We start from the raw sequence: 20,706 nt of genomic DNA on the forward strand, positions 1-20,706 counted from the left end.
GCGTGTAGGAGTTATGAGATTGATCACTGTTCGTTATCTTCACCTTGCACGGATACGTCACCATTGCCGGTGAAGCCTATGCTCGGCCTTTGATTGATTGTACATTGCCACACATGCTGTGACACGGGGTCTCGGTTTTTGCGGTCCCATCCGAAGGCCGGACCGCCCCATTTAGTCGCCTCATATGACAAGCACAAATTATAACCTCAATCTGATTAAAATATGATCTTTGATCTGCTCCGTTATTGTTATGTCGCCACACAAATAAGGTCGTTGATCCGCTCCGTTAATGTTATATCGCTACACAAAGTGTAGCGACATAACCATACCGGAGCGGACCAAAGATCTTATTTCAATCCGATTGATTATAACTCGTATCCCCACGCGAGGCTTTTTCATGAAAGGTGAATATAACGAACAGTGATCAATCTCGTAACTCCCATAAGCAATACAAAATAGATAGTTGGGCAAACACGGTACAATAGTATAAGGTATATGTAGTATGTTCTGATTGACCTTTACAAAATGACCTTGAGTGACATATGTCTGAAAATCATCTGCCTGTTCCTTATTTGTGTGATATATAATCAATACATGTTCAAAAACTGTAGAAATAAGGAACATTTTCGTCCTGAACAAGGCATTTTTTGAGTGACCTTGATCTTTCTGAAATGATCTTGGTCCAAAGTCCCTGACCCAAAAAATATTTGTGTTCCTCTATGAAAGTATACAAAACTGGTTGGTTGGTTGTATATTTTTTTAATGACCCGTTCGAGGAATTTTTCACTCACAACTAGTGGCGGATTTGGGGGGGGGGGGGGCAGAAAAATGTAAACGATAAAAGAAGCAATAATTTCTTCCATTCTCAGAGCAATAAATGACAAAATCTTTTGATTTATTGAATTACTTTTATTGTGAACTTACATTTTTTCCAAAAACCCTTAAAATTTGCGTGATTATATTGATTTCCCTCAATTAAAAGTGACAGAAAATAGTAAAAATGACTACATAGGAGACGTATTACAAGCCCTATAAAATCTGTAAAATCCAGGAGCTTCTTCCCCTGGAGGCCTCAAGGCGGCCCCTAGACCCCTGCTTCATAAAGTTCCGCCCCTCCCCCTAACTGCAATTCCTGGATCCGCCCCTGACAACTGTCGCCCAGTCTACCCCTTGGACCAATATATAAACAAATTTGAATTTACTTTATGTCAGGAAACATCCATGTAATTTTCCACTTTTCTGGCCCATTGATACTTGAGAAAAAGATATCTAAAGAATTTCCCTATACATCAGCATGTAAAATATCCCCTGTTGTGACCCCACCCTACCTCCGAGAGCCATGATTTGAACAAACTTGAATCTACTCTATGTCAGAACCTTTTATGTATTTCCAATTTCCTGGTCGATAGTTCTCGGGAGGATTTTTAGAAAGCCCAATCCTATTTTTATCCTTTTCTTCATTATCTCTCCTTTGAAGGAGGAATGGGTCTTCATTTGAACAAACTTGAATCCCCTTCATCTAAGGAAGATTTGTGCAAAGTTTGATTGAAATTGGCCCTGTGGTTCAGGAGATTGATTGATTGAATATTGTGTAACGCCTCTTTCGAAAAATATTTCACTCAGCCGGTGAAGGACTGCAAAATTTCGGCCTATGCTCAGGGCTTATGGCCTTTGAGCCGGGAGGGATCTTTATCGTGCCACACCTGCTGTGACACGGGACCTCGGGTTTTGCGGTCTCATCTGAAGGACCGCCCCATTTAGTCGCCTTCTACGACAAGCAAGAGGCACTGAGGACCTATTCTAATCCGGATCCGAGAAGATGAAAATGTAAAAAGTTAACGATAACAGACGCCGGACCAATTTTGATCAGAAAAGCCCACTTGAGCCCTCGCCTCAGATGAGCTTAAAACGGAGGTCCAGTGTTGCGTGATTGATTGATAGTATTGTTTAACGTCCCTCTCGAGAATTTTTCACCCATATGGAGACGTCACCATTGCCGGTGAAGAACTGCAAAATTTAAGTCTGTGCTCGGCGCCAACATATTTTGAGCAGGAAGGGATCTTTATCGTTCTATACTTGCTATGACACGAGGCTTCGGATTTTGCAGTATCATCCGAAGGACCATCCCATTTAGTATCCTCTTACGACAAGCAGGGGTTACTGAGGACCTATTCTAACCCGGATTCCCACGGGATCCTCTATTTCTAAGGTCACATCCGAAATACCCGTGATTCACACATCTATAAATGTCAAGCGTTAGACGAAGGAGCAATCACTATCTATTTCTACGTCTTATAACACGGCAGAGAAACGAGCAGGGCTCGAACTCATGACCTCCCGGTTACAAGCGAACGCTCTATACCACTGAACTACATCCAAGGATAAGAGAAATGAAATAATAAAATATGTTGAAGCTGTAAAAGGAACACTGCAAATCCGTCAACTCGTTGCGATCCCGAAGGAAAAAAATTTAAATTCTGTAACTTCATGCTACTGTGAGAAATCCATCGATGGTGATTTTTATGAAGCTTCAAATGAGGCCCTGATGAAAGATACATGTAAACAAAACAGGCCTAAGACCTTGGCTATTTCTGAACACCAGAACGTTCATCTAGAAAGCGCTATCGATACTTCAAAACATTGTGTTGATGTTTTTCCTGACAATGTTCTACTGGTGGTTTTAAGTTTAGTGTCACGATAATAGCATTGGTCAGTTTGTTGGTAAGTTTTAGTTCGGTGAATTTCCACTGGTTTCCATTTCTGAAATAAAATACAAAGAATAAATATTAGCCTGCAAACACGATCACATCGTAAAAAATATAGACAGTATTAATCAATGCATCAACATTATCATATGTAATCAATTGTCATATAGGAGAGGCGTTCTAAGTTTTAAGAACTTGTGCTCAATCCTTTTGTTATAACATCCAGACAATAAAATATGTTCAAATCAAATCATTGGATTAAAATTAACTCTACGTTGTAGTTGTCGCCTATCCGTGGGTTTTATTTCAAACAAATAACAACAAACAATGCACATGTTGCATTTATTTATTGTCTATAATTATGTTTTATTGTTTAATTTTTAAAAAATGTTAGCAATCCACGTTCCGAGTGCCCAATGCCCGCCGTCCGTTATGTCCAGATTTGTGTATCCTGTACCTAGATAGACATTGTTGCGGTGTACACACAATTGCATGAATGGTTTAAGCGGCCTTTTGATATGCTGTTGAAAGTATGTTTTTTGCATCCAGGTACAAGCCATTATAACTTCAAAATTGTTAAACACACAATGGTGTTGTCAAATAAGTATACACCTTTTCCCGGTTTATTTCGTCCTCTCGAGAATCTTTCACTCATATGGAGATGCATTTTTCCGTTGCGTTTTTGTTCGTGAATGCATGATCATATGAATAATTACTGTATATATTTTATAACTGCATCGCTTTTTTGATGAGAGAAAATAGTGTTTTAATTCATTCACCTTAATTCCTGTTTTCTGTCATTATATCCGCGTTCGTTGTGGCGGTTCCGTGTGTTTGGATAACCGGCGTGTTTAAAAATATCTATTGGTCACCTTTCGGAAAAAGCTCACGGGCTGTCATATTAGTGTAAGACAAGTATTGATACCCACTCACAAACACAGATGTGGTGTTGTATTTATAAAGAGTTTACAATTTACAGTAATTTTAACTGCCACTGACTTTCTGACCTTGTTACAAGGAACACATTCTTACAAGTTGTAGCTGAAGTACCACTTAACGAAAAGAAATAAACTGAAGAATTAAATTTAGCATTCTATAAGACTTCCTTGTTTAAAGTTTTTATTTCTGTGCAGTATCTGCAGTGGTAGGCCTTCAGCGTTTCTTCGTAACCGGTAGGTCGTAATTTTAAATCCGCTCAGCCCATGGCTACGACAACCCTAAGACATCAACATAGGTAGTGATTGCTCCTTCGCCATACGCTCGGCATTTTGAGGACTTCGGATATGACCTTGTAAAACGGACTTTAACATCGTATACCAGTATTAGGTTGGGTTTTTTTTTCCTTTGATCATTATGTTGTGTTACTTCTCCTTTGACACCCCCCCCCTTCTCCGAAAAATGGCGTGGGGGACATAAGAAAATCAAGTATTGTCCATAATACTCAGCCCTTTTGGGAAACCAGACGGAATATAAAATTATAAAACTAGCATTTTCTTAATATGTTCTGTGCAGGACTTGAATGTGTTCACCTTTATCATCTTTATATATGCCAGACTGCCAGTAATGCCTTATAAATTTATGGCGAAGAAAGGAAGTTCTAAATACGCCACTGCATTTTGAAAATGATGCTAAGTGCCAACTGATCGAGTTATACACTGAAATCACTCAGTCGTGTCAGTTAGAGAGAAACGGCTTTGACAGGAATAGTGGCAGAGAACATGTTATACAGAGGTTACATATTGAACTACAACTGTTCACCTGCCTCATTGCCTCCCTAACAAGATTCAAGTTATATATTAGGGAGAAGTACGCAAGCAGTATAGCCGTAGTAAGTGGCATCACTTGTATCAGGAACACAGTCCAATATTGTATGTTGTTAAGTGGCCGAATTCCTCGAATGTCTCTTATCCACAGATTCCAGCCATTTTTGCGTTGGCTATATTATGGCGTTATATAAACTGACGTTTCACAATCAATGAATGTTTACTAAAATTGACAACTTTGAAAACAAAGCTGAGAAATGTTGACTATCAACTCGTATATATAAAGCAGAAACCAATCAACATTTATTGAATAGTTTGTACTTCAATCGGCCCAGTGGCACTCAACGAAGTTTGCAAATCGGCCCTGTGGCACATAAGTGGTTAAAGAACCATCAATGCTACGACCGTAAGCGTTAGGTACATACAGACGCATGCACTAAGTATTCGGTCACACAATGACGGCGTGTTTACGTTTGAAAACGAAATTCTCAGGTAGTAGAAATTTATAGAATTAGAAATTGGTCACATGGTACACCATGTGATACTTAGTTTTCGTCTGCTGTTTACAAGCAAGGGAAGAATAGAGAATACCAAAACATGCGTCGGAGAGGAAAAGAGATGATGTTAGATGTAAGAAAAGTCATCATGGAGTTACTACAGGGTGGATACAGTCGGAGAAAGATAAACGAGATGTTTAAATTACCTAAATCAAATGTTATTGACGTTTGTAAGAAAGTTTCTGAATCGGGATAATTAGAAAACAAACCGAGAAGTGGTTGGTCTCAGAAAATCAACCCCCGGGACTATCTGAAGTTGGAGAGGATTGTGAAAACTAACCGTAGATGTTCACTGTTGGATATTACGGTATTTAATGAAGAGACAAATCTTGTGAGTAAAAGAACAATTCAACACAAAAATAATTATAGGAGGAGTATTGCCAAGAAGAAACTCATTATCAAAGTCAAATTCTAAAGAAGCGGTTTGTTTGGTGGCGGGGGAAAAGACAATATACTGTAGACAACTGAAAACGCGTGATATTCTCAGATGAAAGCAAAATTATGATAGGACATGATGAAAGAGTTAGGATCTGGAGGAAAATAGATGAAGGATGGAGGCTTTATCTCGTTCAACAGAGCGAAGTGTTAAGTCATGATATGGGGGTGCATTTGTTGGGAGGCTGTTGGAACTATAACGCCAGTGGAAGGGAATATTTACGATGCAAAGTACCATGGCATCTAAGCAGAGGAAAACCTGTGGCCAGTTTTGGCAAGACATTTCCCTCAAAATGGAAACTTTTTTCCAGGACCATGCACCCGTCCATCGAGCCAGATTGTGGCCAGAAATCGTATACACTGTTCAACCTGGCCTGCCCAATCACCAGACTTGAATATTATTGAAAATGTTTGGCTATATATGTATATTAAAAGAAAACTTCAATCCCGCACAGGTTCAATAAAATCAAGATCTGATTTGATAGAGGAAATTCGGCGTATATTCAAAGCTTGTATGGCTCCGTCCCGAAACACATTCGGCAAGTTTTCAGACTAAAATGAGACACCTCACGAAGTATTAAATCGTAAGTAGTTCATTTTTTGAATTTTCATTAATTTTTATTAAATTGTTAGCCAGCAAAATATTGATACGTTTGTCGTCAATGTAAGCACGCCGCCACTATGACCAAATACTTTTTGTACGTGTCTGTATGTCAAAAGAACTAAGCGCGTTAACTCTGTATTCCCGCTCGCGAAAAAAAAGTTGGTTTACAGTATAGGGTTCACGGTGGATGTGACCGGTCGACATGGGATGCTTACTCCTCCTAGGCATCTGATACCACCTCTGGTGTGTCCAGGGGTCCGTGTTTGCCCTACTCTCTATTTTGTATTGCTTATAGGAGTCATGGGATTGATCACTGTTCGTTATCTTCACGTTTTATTGTTAACTCTGATACCAGTGTTAGCAAATTTTAAATTGCTCTTCATTACAACTTTTGATAAGGGGGTAGAAAAATATGTTCCTTGAAATCAGGCTTTAAAACGTCATATATTTTAAAATGCTTATTGGAATAAATGATGTATCTAATTTGTCAAATTACTTTATGATATTGAGTAAAAATGGATAATCTTCATTGTGATTTGATAAATTCTAGTGAACATTTTCACTGTGAAATGTTATACCATATGACGTCATAGTAGACTTATAATACGTATCCGTAATAAAACGTTACGTCACAACATTAGTCAGGGGAATGAGGAACTAGACGTCCGGGACGTCTGTTCAAGTTTCGATATATTTTAGGCCTAAAGAAGCAATACATTGCCTTGATTGAATGTTGGTCGTCAGAGGAAATAACAAGTAATTTCTTGGGAACCTATAAAAACCAAACACAATAAATTCCTTGTGTTTAGATCAGTTACATCTGTATTGTAAATATATTCACGTAGTACACTAGGCTATATAGTAGATTCTATATAGTGCTCTGAACAATGTAAGTTTTGATTACAAGGGCGCATCCAGGATGAAGAATTTTTAAAAGGTTCTACCATTAATTTTGATTTTCAAAAGGGGGAAACGATCCACCCTCAAAATGCGTTATTTCAATCTTTTTTTAAAAGCAAAATTATCTGACGAAAGGTGTGTGTGTGTGTGGGTGGGGGGGACTCAGGATCTGTTACGTAATAAACATCAAAATATCTAAATTAAAAAATCCATGTTATAGTCTATTGTAAAAAAAAAAAAAAAAAAAAAAAAAAAAAAAACCGTTAGAAGTGCATACGAGTTTTGTGCGCTGTAATATTAGTTACACAGTTAGTTAGTGACCTGATACGGAAAAATACATGGGGTGAAAAGAAAACCCGTATCGGGCGAGGCGAAGCCGAGCCCGATACGGGTTTTCTTTTCACCCCATGTATTTTTCCGTATCAGGTCACTAACTAACTGTGTTACGAATTTATCACGTCGAAGACCTCTAACTGTATATTTGGGGGTCTATATCATACAATTTAGTCAAATGTCTTTCCTTTTGACACGGCTGCAAGTCGAACCCGACGATAAATAAAATTACTCGCCCAATACGGATTTTACTCGCATGATACGGTTTTTTTCACGGTGTCATGTGACCAAGATCTGACCAATTAGATTTCAACAATTTTGTCTGAGGCGTGATAACTTGATTTACTTCGTATCACCGCCGAGTGAATCGTTTAATGTGCCGCATTATTTTACTTCGCATTAAATTAGATGCAAAGTAAAAATTTAATGCGTATTTGTGAAAAAGGCACAAATTCTTCATGTGAACGAGGCATTAAAAATTGTGCGCTCATCACAGACTGCATTACAACTTTGAAAAAAGCGGTCCTTCAAATGTGATATTTTTTCACCAAACACGCTTACATAATTCTGATGTAGACACTATACGAAAATTAGTCCGATTAAGAATGTCTCAATAAAAATGTGGAGTTTAATTCTTTGACTAATCTTTAAACTGATAATTTAGCAACTACGCTAATTGTAAATGACCTTGATATTCAACAAGGTCATAGACAGTTATGAATAGCATGAGCACCGGTCGTGGACGGTTAGTGGTGACGGAGTTCGCAGGTCTCTCGATCCCAGCACCTAACACGTTTTACATAGGCAGTGGCAGTTCCGGTATTACATGTGTAAGCCACTGGTTTCCGATACGACCAGAGAGAAAGAGGGAGAGTTGTAGTGGGAGGAGTGGGCGCTCGACTTCACTGACACACTTCTGTATGAGTATCAAAAAGGTCAGAAGGGAACGGAAAAAATATGCAGGCAAACATCAAAGCGTTCTTCCCACTAGTAGTTTCAGTTTAAGAAGTATGATTCTCTGAATGCTGTCAATAGAAAGCTGTTTGTGCACTGTAGATATATCGCTATATTGCAAAGGCCTTCTAATTGTCTTCTAGTCTGCTATTGGAAGTAGATATTATCACAGGCACTGGTCGTCTGTTTGTTTTTAATATACACATCCGATGGATTGGTTGTTAGTTTACGTCGCGTCGAGAATTTTTCACTCGTATTGAAACGTCATCAGCTGTAGATGGACCTACATACTTTGTGCTTAGGGCCGTAGCAGTGTGGGCTCTTTAACGTACCAACGCCTACTGCGACAAGGGACCTCCGTATTTAAGGTAATATTCGAAAGAACCGTGATTCTCACTTCTAAATGCCGAGCGTTTGACGAAGGAGCTATCACTATGTTGACGCGAACGTTTTAGGCACGAGCGGAGCTCGAACTCATGACCTCCCAAAGGTCTGTTTACAGATATGTCCATAGTATACCCACAGAGAGCGTTTGACACTGTATATCATGAAATAATCTGTAAGATATTGAAGGTCGTTAGTGTGCAATCTGTTGATTATTTTTGCATAGCTGTAGTGTTTTCATGCTCCCCGAAAAAAAAATCGGGGGAGCATAATAGTCGCCGTCATGTCTGTTCGTCCGTCAGAGCTCATTATCTCCTAATCTTTCATCAGAAATTGATCACAAATGTTCACAAGGACCTTTGATCCAAGTTTTTTCAAAGTTATTTTTAGACAGATCAAGGTCACTCAAAACGCACTAAAGTTCCTTATTTCAACAAATATTTATGTAAAAATTCCCATCTCCTAAATTTTTCATCAATATTCCTCGAGACGGACTTTTGGACCAAGGTCATTTTTGAAAGGTCAAGGTCACTCAGTTTATTTACTTGATATATGTAAAAAGTTCTTTTCAACAGTTTTTAAATAAGTATTGACCATATATCACAAAAATAAGCTCTAAGCAAATGGCTTTAAAGGGACAGGTTCACGTTTTTCAAAGGAATTGTTTTTCATTCTTTATGTTAAAAACAAAACAAAAACTCATTTAATGTTAACAATCAAAATTTTGACCTTCTGAATGCAAGGATAAGAGCAATATTTTAGCTTTGATTCTGTGCTATGTAAACAAAGACTCGAGTCTTTTTATGTAAAGAAACAAAACCAGTGAAACGTTAATTTTGTAATTTAAAGCATTTTCATTTTGTACAATCACAAATTTTAACTTTTAAATGACACATTTTACCTAAAGTATACTTGAGATGTGATACATATAATAAACTTGGATCAATATCCATTTATTTTGAAAACTGCGTAAACAATAACGCAACTCAATCTTTGTTTTCAAAACAAACAAGATGTACTGTGAGCAATGCTCACTAAGAATACCCCCCCCCCCCCCCCTTACCCCAATCTCCCAAAGGGTGTTGTTAAAAAATATGGTATGCCTTTGTAGAAGAAAATGAAAGATATAGTCCGAACAAAAATCCATGGCATAAACCTATAATTTTGACCTTGAGATCAAAGGTCAAGGTCATAAAGAGGTCATGAATGTACATGACACATTCTCATAGTGATACACCCATGTCTTATGGTATGACTATGTCAAAACCCTATAATCAATTTTGACCTTGAGGTCAAAGTTCAAGGTCATATAGAGGTCATGAAGTACTCGACAATCGTCTCATGATGATACACTCATGTGTCAAATATGATATGCGTATGTCAAAGAACAAAGAAGTCATGGCCCTGACACGAATCCATTTTAAAAACCTTTAATTTTGACCTTGAGGTTAAGGTCATGTGGAGGTCATGAAGGGACAGGACACATCGTCTCATGGTTATACACTCATATATGATATGCCTATGTCAAAGAACAAAGAAGTCATGGCCCTGACACGAATCCATTGTAAAAACCTTTAATTTTGACCTTGATGTCAAGGTCATATGGAGGTCATGAAGGTACAGAACACATCGTCTCATGGTGATACACTCATGTGTCAAATATGGTATGCCTATGTCAAAGAACAAAGAAGTTATGGCCCGGACACGAATCCATTGTAAAAAAAAAACCAAAAAAAACTTTAATTTTGACCTTGAGGTTAAGGTCATGAAGGTACAGGACACATCGTCTCATGGTTATACACTCATATATGATATGCCTATGTCAAAGAACAAAGAAGCCATGGCCCTGACACGAATCCATTGTAAAAACCTTTAATTTTGACCTTGATGTCAAGGTCATATGGAGGTCATGAAGGTACAGAACACATCGTCTCATGGTGATACACTCATGTGTCAAATATGGTATGCCTATGTCAAAGAACAAAGAAGTTATGGCCCGGACACGAATCCATTGTAAAAAAACCCCAAAAAAAACCCTTTAATTTTGACCTAAGTGTCAAGGTCATATAGAGGTCATGAAGGTACTCGACACATCGTCTCATGGTGATCTACCTGTGTGCCAAATATGGTATGCCTAAGTCAAAGAACAAGAAGTTATGGCCCGGACACGTATCTGCACAGATAGACGGACGGACAGACAGACAAGAGTGATTCCTATATACCCCCAGAACTTCGTTCGGGGGGTATAATAATAAACTCTCTATATTGAGCTTCTATCTTTATGAAGAACCTTAATTTTTTTGTAAAACCTTCTAAACATATTACACTAGATTATGATCATTTAAAGTGAAAAACAAAATGGGGGTCGTGAATCAATCCCTTTAAAAAGGTCACTCAAGGTCATTTTGCAAAGGTTATGGTCACTCAGAACATACCTTTTACATGAACAGTATCACTTTCATTCAACAGTTATTGATCGTTTGGACCAAGGTCATTTAGGCAAGGTCATGTATATAGAAAAAGCACCTTTTTCATAAGTTTTTAAACAAAACAGCTACGGTGGTCTAGAGGTAGAGCATTTGTCCCGCATGCGGAAGGTCGGGGTTCGAATCTCAGCCGCGACTGACCTAAGTTGTTAAAACAGTTAGTGAAAGTTTCATCGTCAAACGCTCGGCAGTCACGGGTCCTCGGAGATACCTTAGAAACGGATGTCCCGTGCCACAGTAGGTGTGGCACGCTAAAGAACCCTACAGCTCATTGGCCGTACGCTCCGAGCATAGGCTTAAATATGAACCAATCTTGGCACAAAGCAACCTTGGGTGAAGGGCCACGCCTCTTTCCAAAGGGAGATCATAACAAAATATTGAGAAGACATTAACCATGCTTCAGTTTTAGACACATTTACTATCTTAGTCAATGGGTCAAATGAATATGAGTTACCGTGCCTATACTGGATTTCTAAACTACATATAAATCCTTACAAAGATTCATTGCTGGATCCAGTTAGTGCTCTACCAATCCCCTATCTTTGCTCCACACGAAAATATTAACAGCTGTGAAGGAGAAACTTTAAATCTACTGTGCGACTATATATGCCAGAAGTGGTGTTAATCAAATGAAAGGTATAGATAACGAACAGTGATCAATCTCATAACTCCTATAAGCATTACAAAATAGATGAAATGTGGATTCTAAAAAATTCTAAAGTTTAAACTTGAAATAGCAAAACTTTTCCCAAATCAATAACATCAAAACCTATGACTTTTCAACACTTTACACGACCGTTCCTCACAATAAATTAAAGACTAGACTTTTTGACATCATAGACAGTTGCTTCTTCAACAAAAATGGAAAACGGAAATATCCATATCTAGTGATCAGTCATCCATAAAATTACTTTGTTAAACACCACTGATTCCACGCACAAGTAATCTGAAGTTGAAATAAAAAATATGCTAGAGTTCCTCATTGACAATATCTTCGTTGTCTTTGGTGATCAGGTCTTCCAACAGTCTGTTGGAATTCCCATAGGCAAGAATTGTGCTCCTTTGCTAGCTGACCTGTTTCTATATTCATATGAAGCAGAATTTATTCAAAAACTTCTTCGTGGGAAGAAAAAATCTCTTGATGTGGCTTTCAATTCGACATTTAGATATATCGACGACGTTTTATCTATTTATAATAAGAACTTTCATTCGTATGACCGCCGCGGTGGTCGAGAGGTTAGAGCGTTCGCCACGCGACAACAGACCTAAGTCGTTAAAAAAAAGGTAGTGACAGTTCCATCGGCAAACGCTCGGCATCAGGTTTGAATGTCACGGGTCCTCGGAGATGACCTTAAAAACGGATGTCCCGTGTCACAGCAGGTGTGGCACGCTAAAGAACCCCCACTGCTCAATGGCCGTAAACGTCGATTTGAAGATCTTCACCGGTCTTGGTGACGTCTCCATATGAGTGAAAAATTCTCGAGCGAGACGTTAAGCAAGATACAATCAATCAATCACATGTCGATTCGATATATCCCTTTGATCTCGAAATAAAGACACCATAGAGTCGTCCACTTCTGCTTTATACTTATCTATTTTATGAAAAATAGATATTAACGGCAAACTGAGAACTCAACTGTATGACAAACGTGATAATTTCAGCTTCTCCATCATCAACTTCCCATATTTATTTAGCAATATGTCATTATCACCTGCATATGGTGTTTATATCTCTCAACTGATTCGATACGCAAGAACTTGTTCTGCGTATGGTTAGTTTTTAAATCGAGGCAAGCTATTTACAAACAAGTTGATGGTACAGGGGTTTCAACAGTCTCGATTGAAGTCAGCATTTCTCAAATTCTATGGTCGTTATAACGATCTAGTTCGTCAATACAACCTATCATTGGGTCAAATGCTGTCTGGCGTGTTTCATACCGATTGTTAGGCCGCTCTTGGCACACTGTTGTTAACTACGGATAACTCCGTTTACCCGACCAGGATATAGGGCCCACGGCGGGTATGACAGACGAGATGGGATGCTTACTCCTCCTAGGTACCTGATCCCACCTCTGGTGTGTCCAGGGGTCCGTGTTTGCCCAACTATATTTTGTATTGCTTATAGGAGTTATGAGATTGATCACTGTTCGTTATCTTTACCTTTCATTAACAACTTTTAAGAATTTTCTCCAGAACCAATTGGCCGATTTCAACCAAACTTGGCACAAGGCATCCTTTGGTGATGTTGCGTTTCACTTCCTTGAGAGAGAGAAAGCGGGCAAACATGTGGACTTTCCACTCTTGTATGTCAACCATATTTCATAAAAGATTAATAAAGTCAGGATAAAAAGTTCAATCAATGAAATTTATTTACACTATGCACAATACGGTGGAAAAGGGTATTATCCTAAAAATCACACAATTCACTGAAATGTCACTCACTCCCGTAATGCCCAACAATATGTTGTGCTATAAAATACTCAACCCGCCAGCTACTTGTACTTTGACGAAATATATATTAATTCCCCATTTATAACATCCCTAAATATCCTAATGTACTTATAATGAAATCTTAACTCCCATAGATATTCCCATTGGGTTTCCCATGAATTGGATGGGCCTCCCACTATATTATGGGTCTCCCACAGGGGTTCGTCTGCAACTCAATAATATTATAACTAATTAGATATAATTACCCATCTATTCTGCCTTTAATCCATCATTTTCCCAATTTTGTGGGAGCTGTATATATAAATTGCTTTTAGTAATGCTTAGATCAGTGTCCGATCTCGGTTGGATAAGTTGTGTGGTTTCAGACGACTAAACAACCGGGGAAAATGCACGCAGACAAGATAGCTAATGGAAAACTACTAATGTTGAAGTAAAATGGCAGTGTAACCTTTATAAAACGGCAAAAGTAGCTACTATCGTAATACTTCGATAAAAATATAGACACGGGAACATTCAAAGATGAAACGTGACAAATTACATGTGCTCTAGAGCTCGGGATCGGGCCGAATCAATACGGAACCCGATTCTAAACATTTGTAAACATATAAAATGTGGCACGCATGTAATCAATGTGTATTATGAATATAAGCTAGCGTTTCATACCAATGATTAACACGATATAATGCTGGACAGAATACATCATGTAATAAACTGATGACAATGACCGTACGAGCTGCGAGTGATCTGAATATATGAAGTGAAGAACCGAATTTCGTAGCAGTGAAAAGGATTCAAGTGTGTTCAAATGAAGGGTCACGCCCTTTTCCAAAGGAAGATAATAGCAAAACAGTTTAATATACATTGACAACTTTTCAAACCTTCTCCAGAACCACTGGGCCAATTTCAACCAAACTTTGCATAAAGCGAAGTTTGTTCAATTGAAGGGCCATGTCCTCTACATAGGGATGATAATCATAAAAATGGGGGGGGGGGGGGAGGTTAGGTCATTTAAAAATCTTCTCAAGAACCACTGGGCCAGGAGAGTACAAATTAACTTGAAAGCTTTCTGTCATAGTGCAGATTCAAATTTGTTCAAATCATGACCCCCAAGGTTAGGATAGGACCACAATAGGGGATCATAAATTTACATTCAAATTTATAGGGAATATCTTTAAAAATCTTCTCAAGAACCATTGGGCCTATAAGCTAACATTTACATGAAATCTTCCTGACATAGTGCAGATTCAAGTTTGTATAAATCCAATCTCTACCCAGAGTTATCGTTCCTTACTCTCACATATACCTCTCTCAACGTCTCAAAATAAGCAATGTTATTCCACATTTAAATCCACTTTTCTTTTTTTTTTTACGGCAAATATAACTAAGAACTACTTTATAAAAATATCGAGAAGATGTAGGACAAGCAACCATTTGTAGTTTCCCCCCATTACTTTGCTTTCTTCATGTACTTATGTATAGGCCTGGTGCAATAGAACAACCCGATATCCGCGTTGCAACCCAAATCAATGCTTCTTGTATCACAAATGACTTGAAATCTGCTCAATATTTATTTATTTACGTATATTTTTGTAACTGAAGTCGAAACCATACTTTATTTGAGCACACATGCCATTTTACAAGAATCTTGTAAAACCCTCGAGACGTTGACAGAGGTGGATGTGAGAGCAAGGAACGAGAACTCTAGGTAGAGATTGGTAAAAATCATGGTCCCCGGAACTAAGTTGCGGCCACAATAGGGATCAAAGTTTTACATCGCCCAGTATAAAAAGGTGGCACTCTGTGGAGTCTATAAGGGACACAGGCTCCTACAGATCGGTTGGTGTCCCTCGGATTATCCTTCGAGATATCAAAGATTTGTCGTATGTACAATCGTCAGTTTGTCAGCTTTGGTACAGAAACCAAAATTCTTATACCCAAATTAAAGACTGTTATGTTCCTTTAAGAGATATATTTGATAATTCCTTTTCAGACCTCATGTGTTCAACCTCAAAATGTTCTGCAAAAAATTGCAAAACTTGTGATATACTGATCACTAAAAATTCATTTAATAGTAATTTAACTGGACGTAGTTTCTGTACCAAAACGTTTGATAATCTGACTTGTAAATCTTCTAACGTTGTCTACGCCATTGAGTGTAACCTGTGTGGCTTAATTTATGTGGGAGAAACCAAGGGTTCACTTAATAAAAGAATATCGGGGCACAGATTTCAAATTAATAATGGTGGTAACCAACTTCTTTACAAGCATTTTAATGCACCGGACCTCTCCATCTTGTCCATGAGGGTAAGGATTTTAGAAAAAATTACCACCACACAAACAATCCTACATTAAGCACCCCTTTTCGTAGACAACGAGAAGATCACTGGATCAGGACCCTAGGCACTGCATTTCCATATGGATGCAATGATAATGTATATGATGTGGGAAATTTGACTAGTCCACAAAGAAATAACGTTAATGTGATGGGACTCTTTCCCAATACCCAAAGACGAAAACGCAGTCACAGACATCGTTCATATAAAAGACCAAGTATAAATGATGTCACGTTTGATTCACTTTTGCCTCACGTCAACAGACAATTGGGTCCACATCATATTCGTACAAAACTTTACTCTATTCCATTGAGGGTTTTACATACGTTATTTGAAGAAGCTATGGCTAGTCTATACTTGGATTTTTCAACACCTGAATATAGACTGAACTCTATGATTATGGATGTTGCCTACCACAGGCTCTATAAACCAGCACGGACCATGGATGATATTCCTTCCAAATCATGCCGTCAGTTCCTAAATTAAAGACTAGACTTTTTGACATCATAGACAGTTGCTTCTTGAACAAAAACAGAAATATTCATATCTAGTGATCAGTCATTCAAAAACTTACTTTGTTAAACACCACTCTGATTCCACGCACAAGTACTCTGAAGTTGAAATAAAAAATATGCTAGAGTTCCTCATTGACAATATCTTCGTGGTCTTTGGTGATCAGGTCTTCCAACAGTCTGTTGGAATTCCCATGGGCACGAATTGTGCTCCTTTGTTAGCTGACCTGTTTTTATATTCATATGAAGCAGAATTTATTCAAAAACTTCTACGTGAGAAGAAAAAATCTCTCGCTGTGACCTTCAATTCGACTTTTAGATATATTGATGACGTTTTGTCTGTTAACAATGATAGCTTTCATTCATATGTCGATTTGATATATCCCTGTGAGCTCGAAATAAAGGACATCACAGAGTCGTCCACTTCTGCTTCATACTTAGATATTTTATTGAAAGTAGACATTAACGGCAAACTAACAACTCAACTGTATGACAAACGGGATGATTTCAGCTTCTCCATCGTCAACTTCCCACATTTATGTAGCAATATTCCATTATCACCTGCATATGGTGTCTATATATCTCAACTGATTCGATACGCAAGAGCTTGTTCTGGGTATAGTCAGTTTTTAAATCGAGGTAAGCTACTGACAAACAAGTTGATGGTAAAGGGATTTCAACAGTCTCGATTGAAGTCAGCATTTCGCAAATTCTATGGTCGTTATAACGATCTAGTTCGTCAATGCAACCTCGCATTGGGTCAAATGCTGTCTGACGTGTTTCATACCGATTGTTAAGCCGTTCTTGGCACACTGATTTGACTGCGGATAACTCCGTTTACCTGATCAGGATATGGGGCTCACGGCGGGTGTGACCGGTCAACATGGGATGCTTACTCCTCCTAGGCACCTGATCCCACCTCTGGTGTGTCCAGGGGTCCGTGTTTGCCCAACTATCTATTTTGTATTGCTTGTCGGAGTTATGAGATTGATCACTGTTCGTTATCTTCACCATGCTAATATATAAGGGAACATTATTTGTCGAAATGCGCATCTGGTGCATCAAAATTGGTACCGTATAAGTTTTGCATAAGGGGAATTTTGAAATATGGACCAAGGTAATTCAGGTGAGGGATGTGACCCTTGGGCCTCTTATTTCTTCATCTTGGACATGATTTGAATTCTACTTACGTTTTCGGATATCTTGTCCGGTATTTCCAATGAGGTATCAGATAGAGGCACTGACTAACCTGATGCTGTTTTATTTGTTTGACGTCATTTCTTTTTTTTTTTTTTTACTCGTATTGAGAAGTCGCCAGCTGTCACCGATTATAGTTTATATCATTTTAATGGCAGTAACTGCAAGACTGAGTTGAAATTTAACTCCGACAGGTCGCAGTAGCTCAGTGGTAGAGCATTCGCTTCATGGCTGAGAGGTCGTGAATTTGAGTCCCGCTTGTCAGACCTAAAACATGGTCGTATTGATTGCTCCTTCACCAAATTTTCGGCATTAAATAACCCTCACTGCTACGACCCTGAGCGCTAAGTATAGTCTAAATTTGTGGTACTTCACCAACAACCAAAAGCAATCAATCTATGAAATCTACCGTTGTCGCCTCTGGGGTATGTTGTATTTGTTAACGTACAAGAATTTTACTTCCTTGAACATATTCCTCGTAATGTGATAAATCTTCAATGCACTTCTAACATCGTCGGAAACCCACGGTCGGTCGCTCTCTGTTTACCCCCCGTGGGACACAACGCTGATATTTTCGCATAACTCATCAAAATGCATGACCTTATGTGACCTATCGAGGACCAATGGGAATCACCGTAAGTATTCCCGGAACTCAAAGTATCAGCTGTAATGGCGGCACCCATGAAAGTGTGTGTGTTTTGCCACTATCAAAGATATATATATGAAAACTTTAGATTTGACACCCAAAATGACTGATTATTTTGGCTAATACTTCACTTTCACATGTGCCCCAACACCCTTTCGGAAATCCTGGATCCGCCTCTGGTATGTTTATTATCATCACTGCTACATGGCACGTGAATAAATTCAGTCATGCATGATACAATTTAAGAATTATATGCAAATTTGAATTAAAATATGGTCTTCCAATCCCGTTCACATGTCGTTTTGTAATACGACAGTTTCAAGATACGAACTCTTCTGTGTAGGAGATGCATTTAGTGGATCTTTGAATGACAAAGTGGGACAGAGGGGACCTACAGTCAGCGAGGAAGATGATGCAATGTATTAAAAGCGGCTTCTCTTTTAATATGTAAATGTGGGAAATACAAAATACTATCAAAAGAAATGTTTTACTAAAGTGGAAACTAAAATAATATCATATCTGCAAGTAATATCTTAGATATGGTACTTGTGACCAACGAAATAACGTGATATGATAAGAATTTTAGGTATTTAATTACTCCCTAAATACTTATAACTTACTTAGTTTGTGTATGCAAGGTGAAGATAACGAACAGTGAATTCGGGTGATCAAACAGCGAATGAGAAACTTACTGAATACATTCACTTACGCAGTGATGAATATTAGTCCCACTCCCGCGTGTAAACAAATTGTTTCGCGCCTTACTATATACGAGAGTTCTCCAAAGGGAAATAACTCGGGTGTATATCGAAACCGGCGTAATGTAAAGGTCATAATTACTTGTTCAAATTGTGCAGACAACACAATTGGAACAAATTACGGCAGTACTTAATACGCAAGTAAGTTTTACATACCTATATAAACCGATGAAATACCAAGTCCGTTAAAAAACGCATTGCTCCCGTATGATGGATAAAAATGGCGAGGCTACGAGTGCTGTACATAGACTCGTGCGCAGTAGTGAACGTTTGGTAACACAGGCTTTTTCTTCCCGTCTTTATAGAAACAAATACACCCTCCGCTTCGATAAAGCATCTCGCTGAAAGTTTTGTAACTTGTTCAACTTAAATGTAATCAAAATCTTCGCTTGGAAAGCAAACTTCCACCAGATGTCGTTCGCCAATCTCTCACCAGAGGGCGCATTACGCTGCGCTACATTAGTGGAGCGTAGCGGGAACGATAACTCTGGGTAGAGATTGGTCGTTTGCACACAAACCACCTGTGCGGAGACGCAGAGGACTATGGGTAGTATGATCGAAAGCATGCTGCTCCCGAGGACTGGAAATAAAGGGCTTTTTCATTGGTAGAATATCGCAATAAGGAATGGTAAAGCGATCAATCGCATATAGAAGCCGAGACACACCTTCCAGCGAAAGGTAGGTAAACGTAGAGCGACCGACCGTGAGTTTCCGACGGTGCACTTCTAATGCCCCATCTCTTCTAAATGCTAGAAGGCTTTGTAAGACATAGTCGAGTATATCTGCTTGCATAAACTAATCTTACCTCGGATCGGATCCGGGTTAAAATAGGTCCTCAGTACCCCTTGCTTGTTTTAAGAGGCGACCAAATGGAGCGGTCCTTCGAATGAGACTGCAAAAACCGAGGCCCCGTGTCACAGCAGGTGTGGCACAATAAAGATCCCTCCCTGCTCAAAGGCCGTAATCGCCGTGCACAGGCCATATATCAACAGAATTGTATGACAAACGCTACATGTGTTAAATATTACATATGTAAACACTCCATATATTTTGCACAGATATTTTCTGATATACCAACTTGCATACTTAGCTCACACATACATAAATCAATGTTTGTGTTTTTCTGTGTGTCTCTTGGGTTGACATGGGGTACCTGTAAAGTGCGAAACGAAACGAAATCTAACGAAACGAAACCCACCGAAACGAAACCTACCGAAACGAAACGAAACAGATTATATAACCGAACTCTTTTAATTATAATAATTAAAAATGGTATCTTAGGCCCCTGTGAAAGTTACCACATATAAAATTCGCCTCCCCTTTGATGTAATCTTTCGGCTTGACTGTTACAAAGTTTTAAAAGTTGGAAAAGGGGGGGGGTAAGCACAAAGTACATATCCGTAGTTAATTAAATACCATGTACAATTAGTTTTGGATCCATAAATTTCAGAACCGAGGGCTACAGTCTCAGAGATCTTGGGAAACACATTATACGAGGGGTGGGATCGCCGACGTTGGATCCGCCTTTGGGCATAGATACATTGTTTGAAGAAGCTCATGTCTGAGAAAATTGAAAGCAGGAAGAGCTCTTAACCTCTTATTTTATCTCTAACTGCTGAGGTGCGAGTACTTTCAATAATGGAAAAACTCTATACATTTGGGGTGTTGCTAAAACGGGACGGAAAACG

At 38.7% G+C, this 20,706-nt stretch overlaps 1 long non-coding RNA gene across 1 annotated transcript; it reads right to left on the reverse strand.

Annotated features, from left to right (window-relative positions):
- Window positions 1–888: 888 nt before the first annotated feature.
- Window positions 889–19,474, reverse strand: LOC130054390 (uncharacterized). Its single transcript, XR_008802703.1, has 2 exons — window positions 19,175–19,474; window positions 889–2,760 (listed from the first exon to the last, which is right to left on the reverse strand). It is a non-coding gene; the product is annotated as an uncharacterized LOC130054390 (long non-coding RNA).
- Window positions 19,475–20,706: the final 1,232 nt, after the last annotated feature.

Source organism: Ostrea edulis, chromosome 4, assembly GCF_947568905.1.
Source record: "Ostrea edulis chromosome 4, xbOstEdul1.1, whole genome shotgun sequence".
Lineage (NCBI taxonomy): Eukaryota > Metazoa > Mollusca > Bivalvia > Ostreida > Ostreidae > Ostrea > Ostrea edulis.